The sequence below is a fragment of the Rhipicephalus sanguineus genome, chromosome 2, assembly GCF_013339695.2.
Source record: "Rhipicephalus sanguineus isolate Rsan-2018 chromosome 2, BIME_Rsan_1.4, whole genome shotgun sequence".
Lineage (NCBI taxonomy): Eukaryota > Metazoa > Arthropoda > Arachnida > Ixodida > Ixodidae > Rhipicephalus > Rhipicephalus sanguineus.
Genome location: NC_051177.1, coordinates 222,623,024 through 222,639,168, shown reverse-complemented (window position 1 = coordinate 222,639,168; position 16,145 = coordinate 222,623,024). Strand labels below are relative to the sequence as shown.

General features: G+C 47.3%; 1 protein-coding gene across 1 annotated transcript in view; it reads left to right on the top strand.

Moving 5' to 3' along the window:
* Positions 1–16,145, top strand: part of LOC119382249 (pseudouridine-5'-phosphate glycosidase) — a gene marked incomplete in the record, with an annotated part of 1,023,505 nt that overhangs the window by 314,129 nt on the left and 693,231 nt on the right.

Sequence of the window (16,145 nt, the reverse complement as noted above, 5' to 3'; positions counted from 1 at the left end):
GCGTGACCACCCTCACTGCGCATGCGCGAACCCTCTGCCCACACATCCTCTCTCCATTTCTCTCCACTACCCCTCGCCACTCCCCTTTCCCCTTTCTTCCTCCTCAGTCCTCCTCTCCCTTTCCTCTCTCAATTTCCCTCTTCACTCACCCTTTCCCCTCTCCACTTTCCCTCTCCACTCTCCCCTCCCTTCTCGACATTCCCTCTACACTCCACTTTCCCCTCCCCCCCTCGAAACACGGGCTCGACATGCCGAAACGCTGCTTCGCATCGCCTCATGGTCCCCTTTTTCCCTGCCCTTTTCCACCTCACTAATGATTGCAGCCTTATCTTCCAGCGTGATGAACTTCCGCTTTTTCGTTGGAGGCGGCATCTTCGCAGGCAGCGAAATCGGACGAAGCAATCGCAACACATAGTTCACGTTGCACCAAGAGCACAAGCAAACGCTCCACAAATGGCTCCACACCAAAACCAAGCACAGAGCCAAGCCAACGAACGAAACTCCACGAGGAATGTGGATTTGGCTACGTAGTCCGCGATAACGAGTCAGATGTTTCGGCGAGCCATCATCATCATCATTGTCGCCAGCTTTGTTTTTTTTTTTGTAAACAATAATGGCGGCTGCTTCTCAAGTGCGCTGTAGCGATAGTTTTGCACAATAGAAGTGTAACATGAATGCATTTAAGCAGTTTTCGAATGTAGTTAATGTTGCGAGAGTAGATTATTTGCGCACTCGTGTTTCAAAAATTTCGTTAATGAGGGACTGCGGTATGAATATCTTTCGTAGTCGCGAGTTTCGAAATGCATTGACTCCTATCGGCGTTCGCCGGTGCTCCGAAAATATTTCGTTGCGGTGAGAATTTCGTTCTCTCGGGATTTCGTTATCGCGGGTTTCGACTGTATATGGCGCGCAGAAGGTGGTAGTCGTGTGTTATGCCGTGGAAGGTCAAAAGACGATCCCTCGCACTGTAAGGTGCGTGTGGTATCAGTGGCCTGCGCTCAGCTCATCATTGCTCGGGCACAAGCCTCATTGCCACACAGCCCCGCATGCACGGGCATTCATAGAGAGCGCTGTCCTTCGTGTGGGAATGTTTACCAATAATTGAAAGGACAGTTTATAAGATGCAACCTGCACTAAAGGTACGTATGGCAGTTCCTGAGTTCCTGACAATCGCAGAGATTTCAGGGATGTGATGACTTAAATGCGATGGCAGCCTCCTCTTCTTCCATCGTAGAGGTGAGTGATGGATGCAGTTATGATCGCCTCGCTGTTGGAATCTACAGCGCAAAAGGCATAGCTCGAAGAAGACTGGTAGTCTGCCACATCGACATAGAGCATCTCATCGGCTCCAAAAGGCTTGTGAGGCGAAGTTTTCCTTCAACACAGCAATCACGTAATTTTATAATGTAGCGTACCTATCCTATGCTTCTGCTCTGAAGGTATGCGTCTCACGACGGCGCACTGTCTCTTGTGCGAGCCGCCTATACGACGCATTTGCGCCTTGTCCTGCAGCATTGTCGAGGAGGCCACCGCTAAGCAGAGGCTATATTGCGTGAGAGAACTCTGTCATCCTTTCATTCTGCTCTTCCTGATCTGAAATTGACGACATCACTGATGACGCAGATGCGGGCGGGAACCAGCAAACGCTTCATGATCAATCAAACGCTCTTCCTGTTTTAAAGAATTCATCTTGTTTGTCCGAAATCGATCAGCATCGCCACTTCTCTGCCAGGGTTTTCGAAATCCAACTTTCAGGTTTTCTTAAAAATAGGCACTGGGAGACACGCAAAGAATACTTGTGCAAATAAATCACGCGACCAGGAGGACAGTAAGTGAGATGATAATTATCGCTGCCCGCGGTCTAATTAAAGGAGTCCTGACACAAAAATTTTCGCCCCGCGTTATTTTGCTGCAATGTGTTGCTGGGGGCCTGTTAGTCATAACACGGCACATCGTTTGCTGCAGCGCGCGACAGATAATTAATTACACGCTCCTCATTACCGACATAGCCTCAGTTTCGGTTTGACAGAGCTCCAAAAACGGCAAGCCGCCGGGTGCAACAATCACCACCTAGCGTGTGAAACGCTCGGTGACGTGAGCACACAGAACAGTGACGCATTTCCGCGCGGTCTGTCGTCGTCTGGCTCATCGTCGTCTGATTGCGACGATTTTCTTGCGGCGGTGATCGAAGGAATTTTCGACGTGGCGAATCACTTCATGTTGGACCCGCTGGCGAGGAGCGATTCGTCGGGAAGCGCGTCAAAACAGAAATGGCGGCTACGACGTCATCGTAACTTGTACCGGCTGCAACGGTTACGTAGGGGAAGTAGGGGGGTCACCTCGGGTCACCTCCGAGGGTGTCAACGTACTAGGTGCGGCCTATAATGCTGGATCGCGCTCGCGAACTTCAAAATTCATATAAAATACCTTCCAAGCTTTATTCGCTGCCGATATTTTGCAGATGGTACACGCACGTACACGGGAATCGATCCAGCAGGCTATCTCGGCCGCGAAATTTTGTGTCAGTACCACTTTAACTAAAATCAAATAATTAACTTTATATTGACTTCCGTGAGTGGGTATGTTTGTACTGAAAAGGTGTAGCCCATCGTGTTTCTACACAGTTTCGCTTTGATGAAATTATGCAGTATGTGTGTCTTAATTCTCATTCGCTTTGCTACTAATGCAAGAGCTTGAGGATCGGTTCAAAGCTCCTCCCTGATGTGACGCGGTTGTTGCGTGCGGCGTTTAGTTTGACAACGCGGCGGGAGGCTAACATAACTGTTCCCCTGCGCTTCTGAGAGATAAAAAATTGAAGAACCCGAAATAGCTGTCGCAACGGCGAAGCCTTTAACGATGACGGCAGCTGCCATGCCGAGATAACGAAACCTTGCATACGTCGTCATTGCGCGGTGGGTCTTTTTCGCGGCATTTGTTGCATCGGGTTACCAACAGATTCTGTGGATATGACGTTAAAGATTTCGACCATTCATAGGCAGTTAGCTAACAATACAGAATCGAACAAAGCGGGTAGTTTAATGTCGTACTCACTCGCATCTTTTCAAATAAAGTTTCAACTTACACCATATACACAAATGTATTTACTTGGAGGCAGTGGACGAGTAAGGTGACCCTTGCCCTCTGTTCCATCCTCCCATCTCTGTCAGAAGTAGGAGGGCAAATAACGACACCTATACTCGGGGACAACTTTCTGTGGCAATGAAGAGAAAGCTACGGGGTCGGAGCTAACTGCTCTGTGTTACTGCGCCAAAGTAGTCCCCGATGAACTTGTTTCCGTTTCACTTTCGAAGTGACAGATGCGCAGTTCATTTCCTGCAGTTCATTTCTTGGCATGTGCTCCGTGGTTGATTGCGTTTAGGTGATTGCCTCAGTTGATTGCGTTCAACCACGATTACCGATCGTGCAGTCATATTGGCGTTTCGTTCCCTACGCTCAACTTGTCTTTGACATTCAGTGTCGTCCAGAAATGACGTGAATATTTTCAGCGCTGCAGTTTATAGGGCATGTACTGATATCTAAACTCATCTAGAGCTGTAAACTGACGCGTGTAGCGTGCGCGAAGTGAAATTCAGTTTGAATCGCGTTGAGTTACGCCGGCATCAAAAGGCAACGGTGTCCTACTGCCCACAAGCTCCGCGGCTCAGCAAACGTATAGCGGCGACCTCGCGCCGCTGCAGAATCCACGAATCCCGTGCTCAATCCCAACGGCTGCCCGTTTCCGTCTCCTTCATTAAAACCGTACGGGTATGCAGTCATTTCTCACGATAGCGCATGGCGCCGGTAATGTACACCTCAGGATAGCAATCGTATGTTGCACTTGTTAGGTTACTTACTTAGAACATGAAGGCGTGTAAACTCCTGCACGTCTGTTAAATGTCATGCTTTCTGAACGTCTACACAATTAGCGCTGCTTCTAAAGTTCAAAAATATATGGTCACCCACCATTTCGCCAGCAATAATTGGTTCCTGACGTCATAAATCACATTTAATTAGCTAACCTTTCCCTCCTCTTCCCTCCACATTACAATTTGGATTTTCCTGGCTGTGGCCGGTATTCACACACTATTCCTGAACCAGCAAGGAAACCCCTTGAACACACAGGGCTACCACGGCCTGTTGCAGACAGTTTTAAATCTTGACGCGGCGAGTATTTGTCAGGAGGAATAAATTGTGTTACGTGAAAAATTGCAGCTGCTAAAGCAAGATCTTTTGTTATATATTTCCTGCATAATCAGCTGCCTAAAATCTAAAAGTCGCTCAAGTAGTAATGCACACACACACACACACACACCGGTCACAGGAATAAACCTTTAATGCCGTGTCCCGTTTTTTGAAGCCAACTTAATCTATCAAAGCCATAGCCGTGTATTTTCAAGGAAACATGTATGACTTCGTGAGCACTTATATGAGGTACCTGACTACAATGTACAGTAAAACCTTCATGAAGACGCGCACATTACTGCTTAAGACATCGTCATTTGGCACTGTAAAAACGCACTTGAAAAAGTGTTTGTGCTCAACGCGCCCATTTACTTCAGCAATTAACATGTGCAATCGAAGAGACAAACAAAACATGAGCAAGTGGGTACTAATTATTATCCCCGTACGTAGTGTAACTGGTGGTGGTATTTTTTGCCAGATGAGTGAAACAGTTATAAATGATGAGACAATGCATTTCTGGAATTCACTTCCATCTCGCAGCTCTTCAGCTATAGTTCATCCAGTCTTGTCAGTTCATCCACCCGTAACAGCTATTTGGAAAGGCTGTTTACAGTCTCTTGGGTTGTAATCAAAATTTTGCTGCCGTTTCTTTCGGGTGAAACAAGATATGTGATGCACCACTCAGCACTGCTTGCTCTCCTCAGCTGCCGTTTTATGTGTGAATTACAAGTGCCACCCACAACTGACAATCAAAAGAATAATTCACAGGCTGATAACAAACATACTAAATGATTGCTTGGTGCTGCGTGCAACCAGAATCACGTAACCGGATAGTGCACATCGTCACTTGTTAGTCGGCGTTTGTGGTGTCTTGACTTCCTTCCTGTGTCCTTGTTTGCACGCCCTGTTTTTAAGAATGACAGAGCATACTTCCAAGTTGTTCGGCATCAAAAAGGAATAGGTAGCATCTCACAAACAATCAGCGTCACATGAGCCAGCGCACACCGGGTTCACCAGAGTTCCTCTATACCACTCAATTCACTGACACTACTGTCACTGCAGCTGCTGGAGTCAGATCCCAGAGAAATTATGATGCTGTCTAGCGTGCTTTCGATTGCACCATCCTGCTCCCAGGCCGCCTCTTCAAGACGCACCACATGAGCGCAGTCGCGCGCCCAGTTTTCTGGAGTCACAAGGGCAGTGGCTTCGTCCAGAAGTTATTCGACTCCAGCAAGAGGTGAACGACCTGTTGTTGAATGCAATATACCGCTTGACCTGGCTTCATACCATTTCAAGAGGGTTGAATTCACAATGGTAAGGAGGAAGCCGGACAATGTCATTACCAGCAACCTTGGCCAGGGCATCAATCCGGTATCCAGAAAAACGGTGCTTGTTTTGGTTAACCAGCTGAATGAGCTCGGGTTTCAACTGGTCATTAGACCACATTATGTTTTGTTGAGTCAACCAAGACTGAATCTCGTCCTTGAGCGACGACGTCGATGGCAACTTTTCGAGCTGAACACTATGGTATGGAGCATTGTCCATGACAATTAGGCTCCGTGGCTCATTGTTTGGTAAAAGTTGTTCTTTTAACCGTCTCTCAAACCGTGGGCCATCCATTTAACTGTGATAGTCTCTGGTAACACTCTTTTTCGCCCGGAAAACGAGAGGTGCCTCATCCACGAAGCCGTTCTCGCTTCCAGCATGGAGGACAATGAGCCGACCACCTTTTCCGCTCCGTGTGCGAAGCCCAGTTGTGAGACCCTAGCGGAAGGCGTCCTCACGTGACGACACAGTGGCGTCCTCCCACACCTTTTCCCTGGTGTGCCCAGCATTCACCAAAGTCTCGTCAAGGTAGTATATACCCGTGCGAAAGCAAGGGAAAAATTTGCCAGTTTTCTGTTTTTAACGAGTGGGGTCAATTGAGACAGAAGAAATTTATGATGTGCATCTAATATCATTCTACCGGGCAGGCAGATATTTGCAGTTTTTGAGTGGCACGGGAAAATACAAAAATAAAAAAAATGTTCGCAGAAGGTACCTACTCACATGATTAACAAAATACCTCTATTCAGAGCTTTGCATACTTCATTAGAACACGTCGATACGTACTTGTGCCTTCTCTTGCTTAACCAGAATAACAGGCGAAATACAAATAAGAGCCACAGATGCAGAAGCAAGCCATAAAAAAATACAAATCAGAGCGGTACGAGAACTTCCATCGTTATTTTCTCTTCCTACTCTTTGAACTTTGAATTTTTACATGCGTCATTTGTGTTTTAATTGACATCGTTGATATTTATATCTCTGTCCAACAAATCGAAGCAGTAACTGTACGTAGCGTTTCTCCTTTGGCATTGCTCGAATGGTCCGCAGATATTTCCGCCGCCGCACGATGATGTCGTTCCTTTCCAGCAGTGCACAGTTACGTTTTTGCTTCCGAAATGCAAATCCAAAGTCATTCAGAAGCCTGCGCATCGTTCTGACACTCAGCTGCTTCGGTAGCCCCACATCGGTGTCGCCGATTACCTCGCTGAGGATCTTTTCTGCCGTTAGCGCCTCGTTGCGAGGGTAGTACTGATGTACTTTCCGGCGAAGAGCAGGCAGGGTAAAACTATCCTACCGCTGCACTCTTGCCTTCCCAGTAACTTTTGATGGTGATTCAGCCGCGAAACGAAGCCTTTGACGCTTCGGGGACTTCAGGGTACCCTTTAAAACATCCGCCTTGAGCCGTGCGACAGAACGCTCGCTCACGCCGGTAAGCTGGCTAACCGAACGAAACACGGAAGCGACGGAGAGCCCCGGTTGCGTCAGTCTCACTTGGGCGTACACGTTGCCAACCACTTGCTTGGTTTGTTTCGACAGCTTTTGGTACTCAAGATTCTTGAATATCCTGTGCGGCGGGCCAATTGGCGAGCAACCGGAGGAAGAAGGCACTGGCGACGCGGAGGCCATTTTTTTTCTGTAGGGTGATGGTGAAGGAAGAGAGCCAATGCGACGCCAGTGGGGAATGCGGCAACTAAAAAAAAAACCCCGAAAAATCTAAAATATAACGCTATTTCACATAATATCACTAGTAATTTTCTGGCATTATCAATTACCAGCTAAATCTTATTTTTAAATTTTAAATGATTACGTTACGCAAAAAAAAACTGTTTTAGGGGCGAAGCTCCTAAAGCCGTGGGTCTGTCCCTCCTAGCTCGTACGTGACCGCCTATGCTGCGCGTATGTGCCAGTGGTGATGGCAACGAAGCAGCGCGAGTGTTCTTGGCCCAGCGCACGGACGAAGAAGACGTTGCAGTTCTTTCTCTGATCGATAAAGCGTGTTTGTTTGTCGTGCTCCGTGTCCTCGTCGATCCCACGTCGTTACACTGATGGAGGTGCGGGGTAAGCTTCATGCTTGGCACTCCATCGCGGAGCCGACAATCGAGCCCGGAATCGCCACCACGCGTCGAAACACCGGTCCACCGATTCAGTCGCCGTTTGCAAGTCGCCGTCATGACCGTGTACCTCGCACCCGAACCTGTCTATCGGGGACGTCAAGTCTTCATAGACGCTGCGTTACGTGACTACGACAACAAGTACAAGAACCGTCCGTTTGTGCTGGTTGGGGACTTCAACGTGGACCTCACTGCCAATGACTGGATCGTGCAGCACATGCTTTCCAAATACGCACTCAGATGTATCCATATGCAACCTACCACGATCCGAGGGACGTGCATAGACTTAGTGTTTGCAAACTTCCCACTGCATCCAGTACAAGAACCTCTCTCGCTTCATTTCACGGACCATAAAGCCGTCATAATGAAGGGACCTCGCAATCCAGCCGCCATGACAACGACGAAATGAGAAGAACAAACGAAGAAACGAAACAACAAACGAACAAGACCAAAATAAAAGTTGATTTTGTATAATATGTACGCACAGTCTTACGTCTTTCTGATGATGTAATGGGCTAACTTTCACGGAAGAGTTACGGTTTACCGATGATCTCCTCCTCTCGAGCTTCGCCCACTTAACATCATTCATTCCGGGGGTATGGTGTGATTTTTTTTTGCGGAACTACTTCTAGCTGCGCAGCGACACTGACGAAACGACGTCGTTCGGCTCTGTAGCCTTGACTGCATTGCCACAGAATGTTGTCCCCGAGTATAGTATGTATATTCGTAGCAGAGGTTTTCAATCATACCAGTTGCGAAACTGGTATTATTGGCATTCCGAAACTGGCGTTCCGAAACCCGAACGTACCATTGGCCGAATATGAAGGAGTTAGCAGATTGTCGCGCCATCTGGGAGCAGCAATACAAAACAGGCGCCGCCCTTTGCGAGCGTTTCTCGCAAGTTTCTGAACGCCGCACGCAGCGCTGACGTCGTTGCGAGCGTTTATTGGTTTATTTTTTGGTCAAGAAATGACGCAACAATCAGCACACTCCCGCAATTTCGGGCAATGGCGTGTCCAGATTTCGATACACGGAGCCTATGGGAAGTTTCGCAACTCGTATGATACAAGAACTCTGTATTCGTAGTCACTCACATTTAAAAAAAAAACCCGCTCATTGCGGCTTTTGTTAACATAAATCCGCCGTACTAAATCTTCTACCTGAGAAAGGCATTATATTAGAGAATTCTTAAAGCAAAAAAAAAAGAAGCTAAACGTTAAAATTACAGCGCAAATACAAAAGACGCCACACAAAGAAAAGACACTGCACAAGTACTTGTGTCGTGTCTTTTCTTCGTGGGGCGTGTTCTTGTTCTTGCACTGTAATTTTAACCACAGGAATACCTACCGACTAGACTCAAATGAAGGTTTATTGAAAAAAAGAAGCTTCGTCTTAATCGTAAGACTTCTGCGAAGCAGTTTTTTGTGTGAACCTCATGTTTTGATGAAATTTTAGGAATTTAAGTTATTAGAGACACGTCGCATCCTTCATACTCATGAGATTTGCAACGCCGAACTCAGACTGCAGTCTGCCAGTGGAATGCTCAGCAGGTGGAATGCTCGGCATTTTGGGACATTTTTTTACAGCGGATCTCATGTGCGCCAGTTAATTACCAAAGAGTGCGTTCTTTTAGGGGGCGTGTACAAGATGCAAAGTGCCGTGGACAAAAGTGAATCTGAGTACGAGGGCCGAGGAGCAGGGGCAAGTGAGGGGGGCCGAGCACGTGGGCCGAGCACGCAGGTGTGCTGTTTTGTACGCGTTCTGTGACATAGGACGCGAGGGGACAAGAGGGAGCAAACAGCCAATAGGCGAGCTGAGGAAATTCAGAAATTTTTTCAACGCATGAAGCGCGATTTCATTACTATAGCTGAACATGAATATTCGCCGGCATCGTTTTTCAAAGCTTGAAATTGCAGATCGGCATGACTTTAAAGGGACACTAAAGTGAAACAATGAATTGGTTTAGGTTGATAAATTGTACTCTAAGAACTCTGTCGCTAATTTCGCCATCATATGTTTATTAATGGAGGAGAAAATCAAGGTCAATGTTGCAGTCTTAAATTTCGCGCCAACCTCTCCGTGCTGGATGTCACGGATTTCAAAGAGTATTTTTCGTATTTTAGCGACAATGGCTCAAAGAACTTTCCTGAAATTTGGTATGTTAAATCTATAGCCCCCTCAGAGGACGACATACTACATTATTGCCGATTAGGAACTACGTACGACCTAGCAGACGCCGTCAAAATCTATGACGTCACGGCGTTTGGTGCGGGACCTGCAAGATGGCGTCGCGACCGACATTTTCTTTTCGCGTGTTTGCTCGCTTACCAAGCATCTTCTCGCGGTAAGAGTGGTGTTTTGGTTATTGGGAAATCGTAACTTACTAACACGCGAAAAATCGTTTTCTTTTTAGTGTCCCTTAACCATTTATTTGCGTTAATGTCTTGAGTTGACGCTAGGTGGTGTCGCAGTTTGACGAGTCGTTCCTTGGTGGGGAGCTGGTTGCGATTTCTACCAACTATCGGTGCGGGATTGGAGTAAGGCGGAAATTCAGCAGGTTAATTCAATATACCGGCCCGAGCGCTTACGTTTTTATTCAGTTCAAGTCGGCCGGAGACCGTTCTGTATCCGTTCTGTTGGTCAGAACGGCGATCAGTCCGCTCTGTGCCCGTTCTTTGCCAAATGTGTGTCAGCACTGCCGTTTCCGGTTGCCGTTCCCACGTCTGACCGCCAGAAGACCCTCGTCCAATCCCGTGCGGCTCCCACTCGTCCTCTCGTGACGTTTCCTTCCATTCTCTCGCAGAACGCGTACAAAATAATTCCCTTATCATTGCAATGTAGATGCGCTGAGCGAAAAGCACAAACGAGAAACGCAACAAGAGGACAGGACTAGTGATGCCCCTTGTCCGTGTGTTTGTGACGTAGCTACTCTCGCAGCGAATCCCGCGCTCATCTGGAGGGTCATTCTTGCTCGGACGTTGTCACCACCATGGAGCAGCCGTGGTACGCCCGAGCAACAACGAGCTTACGAAGAGGGACCAAAGGTTACATATACAAAGATAAGAGCGGTCACTTCCATAGGCCCATGCGGCTGATTCTAAAGCCCCTTGATCTAGAAAAGTGGTGGCACTCTCCTCAACGCGCGCGTTTCCTCTTCGTCTTCATCTTGTAATGCGCTTCCAGGCATGACACGGACCGAAGAAAAAACCAGAGACAACCACAGCGTGAATGCGCAAACTAACTAGCTTTATTTCGAGAATGGACAGGCTTATGTGCAGAGAAAGAAGGGAGGGACGCGAAAAGGAGGGATAAATTCAGTGATCAAGAAATAAAAAAAATTCGGCAGATCCCACGTACCGTGGGAGTCGATGTTATGCGAAGCACGCGGATGGGTAGGTGACTGTGGCGTAACTTTTTTTACTGAGCAACACGTTACAAAATGACGCTAAAGATTTGCATAAATTTTATGCCCACACATATATATGTTGAAGAGCCGCATATGTGTTATATAACCAGTTGTTTACGGTTGGGTAACGCTGCCAATGGCAACGTGGGTATTACTAAGACCAAGAGCGGTAAGCTGACATGTAGTGCTAATACGTGTTCCCGAGAACGCACGCACGTTTCACGAACCCATGTGCATGTGTGCAAGAAGTTCTTGACAGTTCTTGAACAAGGGCATCATCACCGTGATCAGTGAGCACCAGCAGCTGCTCATGACTTGTTATAGGATCCGGTCGTGATCGTGGTGACGAGGGGTCCATGTGTAGTGAGGTATGTGGTATACTAGAGATGTTGGAATTCGTGGATGCCCCGGCCATTTGGTCGACAAATTGTCTGTGGACAGAGCCGGCGACATGTCGGAACCTGAAGCCACCCTTTGCGTTGGTGAGGTATAGGCCGTCGAGGCTGGTAGGCCTGGATAGTGCTACGTAGACCAACATCAGTGGATTGTGTTTGTCGTATTCGTAGACTACCTGAGCGTATGTGGCCTACGTAGCCTAGTCTACAATGCGGCTGTAAATCAATCTGGCATCATCCTCGGTCACATTGAGGCCATCACCCAGCCTCGTAAGAAATGAAGAGGACACTGCGTCGTTCTAGTGGACGAAGTGCACTTTACGATGCGGTGACGTGGATATCATATGTAACTTTCGTTAATATATTCCTCCGGGGTCGAGCAATGCTTCAATATAGCTTGCTGAATCATAGGAATACAAACGTAATGTTTATTAGACTGCTATAAAAGCGGAGCCAACTCTGGAACTACAGACGTTAATCTGATATGACGCCTGTATCGTAGGAGTACACATCGTAGGAGTATCATGTAGTGTTTATTGCTTTCTTGTAAAATTAGATAGCCAGCACCACAACCACAATGTGCGTGGCTCACTGGTAGAATACCTGATTGCCACGCAGAATGCTTGGGTTCGATTCCTGCTGAGTCCTAATTTTCATTCTTTCCATTCGTTGAGTCAACACTGCCGATGTTGGTTTTTCTTAATGCTCTAGCATTTAGGTTACCAATGTCTCTTCTCGCTGTTCCTGGGTAGATATAAACTGTCAATCACTTGTGGCGCATACCCGTACACCGCGGCCCGTGGTAAACGGGTATGTGCCACACGTGTCTTGTGGAAAGGGTTTGACGACGTACGCGACAGGATTTTAACGTTATTCATGTCATGACCCGGCAATCATATTCGTCAAATCCTCTTACCCTCCCATGCAAATTTTGGTCTATACCAAGTTAAGGAGGCGATCATGAGAGCGCCCAGACGTAGGCGGCTGATAGATAGATAGATACGTAGGTAGAAACGCTCAAATGGCCAGAGGTTCGCTAATAAATGCTTCGCATTTAAAAAAAAGGTAGACAAAAATAAGTCACAGTTTCTCCGCAAGGGCGAAGCAATGAATGCGATAGCAAGGAATCGAAATGTCACACGAAGAACCAGGAGCAGCTCGATACATGCAGCCTGCCGCTTAAGCACAAAGAAGGACGCTCTAAATGCACGCACAGGCATGCACAGGGCAAGCGTGAACTAACAACTGTCACAGTTGTTCCGCCCATGTGCTTGAGCAACACGCTGCAACTGTCGACAATGAAGAATCAGACGCTTGCTTGCTTGCTTGCATGAACCTTCATTCTTGGCTCTTACCCACTACGGGGGATTGGCCATGAAACCGGCGGGGAAATTTAGAATTTAGCTCTTAGATATTTCTTCTTCTTTTAAACTGCGGCGCGTGGAGTGACCCTCTGCGTCTCCTACCACAGGGGGCGTCTGATGCAAGTTGTGCCCGTTGTTCTTTGTCTTTTTTTCCCCTTCCACATCGCGAGTCGGTACAGAAAATGGCCACTTTGTCGTGCGCGTCTCAAAGGAAGTATTCTAAATGAAAGAAAATTAGGAGCGCTGCGTCTGCAAGTGTCGACAATAGAGAATCAGACGCTTTTAATATCTTTATTTAAACTGTGGCGCGTGGAGTTACTCCCTGCGTCTCTAGCCACAGGTGGCGTCTGAGGCAAGGTGTTCCCGGTGTTCTTTCTTTTTTTTTTTCCTTCCACATCACGAGTGGGTACGGAAAAGGGCCATTGTAACGTGAGCGACTCAAGGACAGTTTTCAAACTGAAAGAAAATTAGGAGCGTTGCGTGATAGAAAACACGCTCACGCTCCTCCGAGATTTGCTTACCACATGGTGTATATTAGTAGCTCGCCGTTATTTCGCCGGCGCATATATGGCGTGTGTCTGATTTGTATTGTCTGCTGTTATTCCTGTGCCATGTTGTGAAACTGGTAATAAAGAAAAAAAATGAAGAAGAAGAAGCCGTATCGAACGACTGTGCTCGGAAATGCTCTCTGCTGGGAACAGCGTATCGGCCTCAGGCCGAGGATCATCAACCCCGTTTCTTGACGAAGATTCAAACTACAAAGTCGTCCTGCCTCGTCTACCAACCGGTAACGATGTTTTGAATTCCGTTTTCCTTCATGCCGACTTGAGTGGTAGACCGTATCGTGCCCCAGACTTCCGTGACGCGCTGCTCGAAGTGGTGACCACTGCAGATATCATAGGTGTGGGACAATATCAAATGAGCCACGTATGGATGGTTACGTGCGCAAGCAGCGCGGCGAAACAGAAACTTGTCACCCGTGGTGAGCTCCGTGTAAAAGGGCGGAAGTGCATGGTGATAGACCCGGAGACCAAGAATATTAAGCTAAAGCTTCTATGGCTTCCACCTCATCTTGAATCACGGCGTGTGGAAGAGGCGTTCCAAGCTTACGGTGTGGTGAAGTCCGTTGACAGAGAGGCGTGGAGGTGTGCTGGTATGGAGCACTGGATGACAACAAATAGGGATGTTTCCTTGGAGCTCAAGGACACCATCACTGTGAGCTCAATACCGCATATTATGTCTATCTACGGTCACCAGTGCCTAGTACTTATTCCCGGTAGGCCTCCGCTGTGTCTTCGTTGCAAGCGAGTGGGGCATGTCCGTCGACAATGCAAAACACCGAGGTGCATGCAGTGCCATCGATTCGGTCATTCGTCGGATGCCTGCGTGTCGACTTACGCCAGCAAGCTTCGTTCTGGCCAATCTAGAGAAGAAGAGCCGCATCTGGACCATCTCATGGATGCTACGGAGGTAGTTGATGCGACAGGAGAAGCAACCGGAGAAGCAGTAGGTGGCATAAAGGAAGATCAACACTTGTCCATGGAAGCCATGCCCAGCAGCCACAATAACACTGCTAAAGACATCAGCGAAGACATCAGCGATGAGATTACGGCAGGGGAACACTCCCAGGAAGGACTTAAAGAAAAGCCTCCTGATGACGAGGGAGAAGAAGAGGCAATGGATAGCAGCCAGACCAGGAAACGTCCGGCACCGCTCAGCGACGAAGCAAGAACAAGTGCGTCAGACGCAACAGAGCCAATGTCCTCTTGTGGCCCACGTGTCGTCTCGTTTGGGGACCGAGGGTCGCGCCGCCTATGCCAGCGTCCTCAAGAAAGTGCTGCTAAAAAGTGCAAAGGAGGTAAAGCCACAGGTTGCCCTGTGGCTAAAGGCGACCAACAAAAGCTTTAAGTGAGCAAAATGGCTACCGCACTTACCTTCCCTACGTGTGTAGCGACACTCAACGTACGTGGCTTGAGAAATGTTAGGCGTCAGTGGCAGTTACGCCACGTGCTTGAGCAGTATAACATTGACGTTGCTGCAGTGCAAGAGACTAAGATTTCGTCTGCTAATGATGCCGACCTTGCACTCGAAATTTTACGAGATTATTATGTATACATAAGCCAAGCACGTGGTGCTTCCGCTGGATGTTTTTTATTAGTAAGAAAGCGGTTAAATCACACTTTAATGTCGCTACATGTTGATGGGGAAGGCCGCCTTATTTGTTGTGACCTCTCTTTTCATTCCCAAAATTGGAGGTTTGTCTGTGTCTATGCTCCGTCAAAAGTAAACGAGAGGAAGGCTTTTTTCCTCTCCTTAGCTTCGCTGCTGAACACTAACAGAAATTTGATAGTGTTGGGAGACTTTAATTGTGTTTGTGACTCTAGAGATCATTCATATATAACGAATCGTTATGATGCAAGTGCGGCTTTACTGCAGCAATTACTGAATGACCACAATCTAATAGATGTGGGAGCACATGCGCCCTCCTCGGTAAAGTTCACGCACTTTCAGGGTGTCTCACACGCTAGACTAGACCGTGTGTATGTATCTATAAACCTATGGTCTCACATTCATAACTATGCTGTAAAGCCCATATTTTTTACAGACCATTGCTTAGTAGCCGTTTCATGGGGTCCCCAAAAATTTCGTAAGGTTCCTCCAAACTGGGAACTATGGAAGCTTAACGTGCAGCTCTTGCGTGAGGAATGTTTCGAAAAAATAGTCAAGGAATTGCTACGTGAGGTAACACAATGTCGACAGCTGCCAATTTTTGCTCAGTGGGAAATGTTCAAAGAGAAAGTTAAGTATGAGGCAATTGGTATTTCATGCGAGTTGACCCAAAGAAAAACTGCTGAAAAACGTTATCTTTATGATTTACTTCATAAGCTCCATGCATTTGAAAGTCAAGAGCCGGGATTGTACGTTGATGAGATAAATTCGGTTCGAGCACAGATACAAAAACATGATGTAGAAGTATATAGAGGAGCAATGGTTCGTTCACGTGTTACTCGTTTCACTGATGAGGAACCCACAAAAAGCGCTCTTGGGGATGAAAAGCGGTATGCACTTTCTAAACAGATATTGCAAATTGAATCACGTGGTTCTATTTGCACAGAGACATGTCAAATAAGAGCCGCATTCGAAGAGTATTATAAAAAACTATTTACCGCGGCTGAGCTTCGGGATGATTATGAAGAAAAAGCTGACCACTTTATTGCGCTTGTGCCACCCTTACAAGAGGATGACAGACTTAGTGTTGATGGGCCCATCACTAGGGAAGAAATAAGGTTTGCAATAAGCGCGTTGCAGAAAAACAAAACTCCTGGCCCAGATGGCCTTAGTGCGGAATTTTACATAA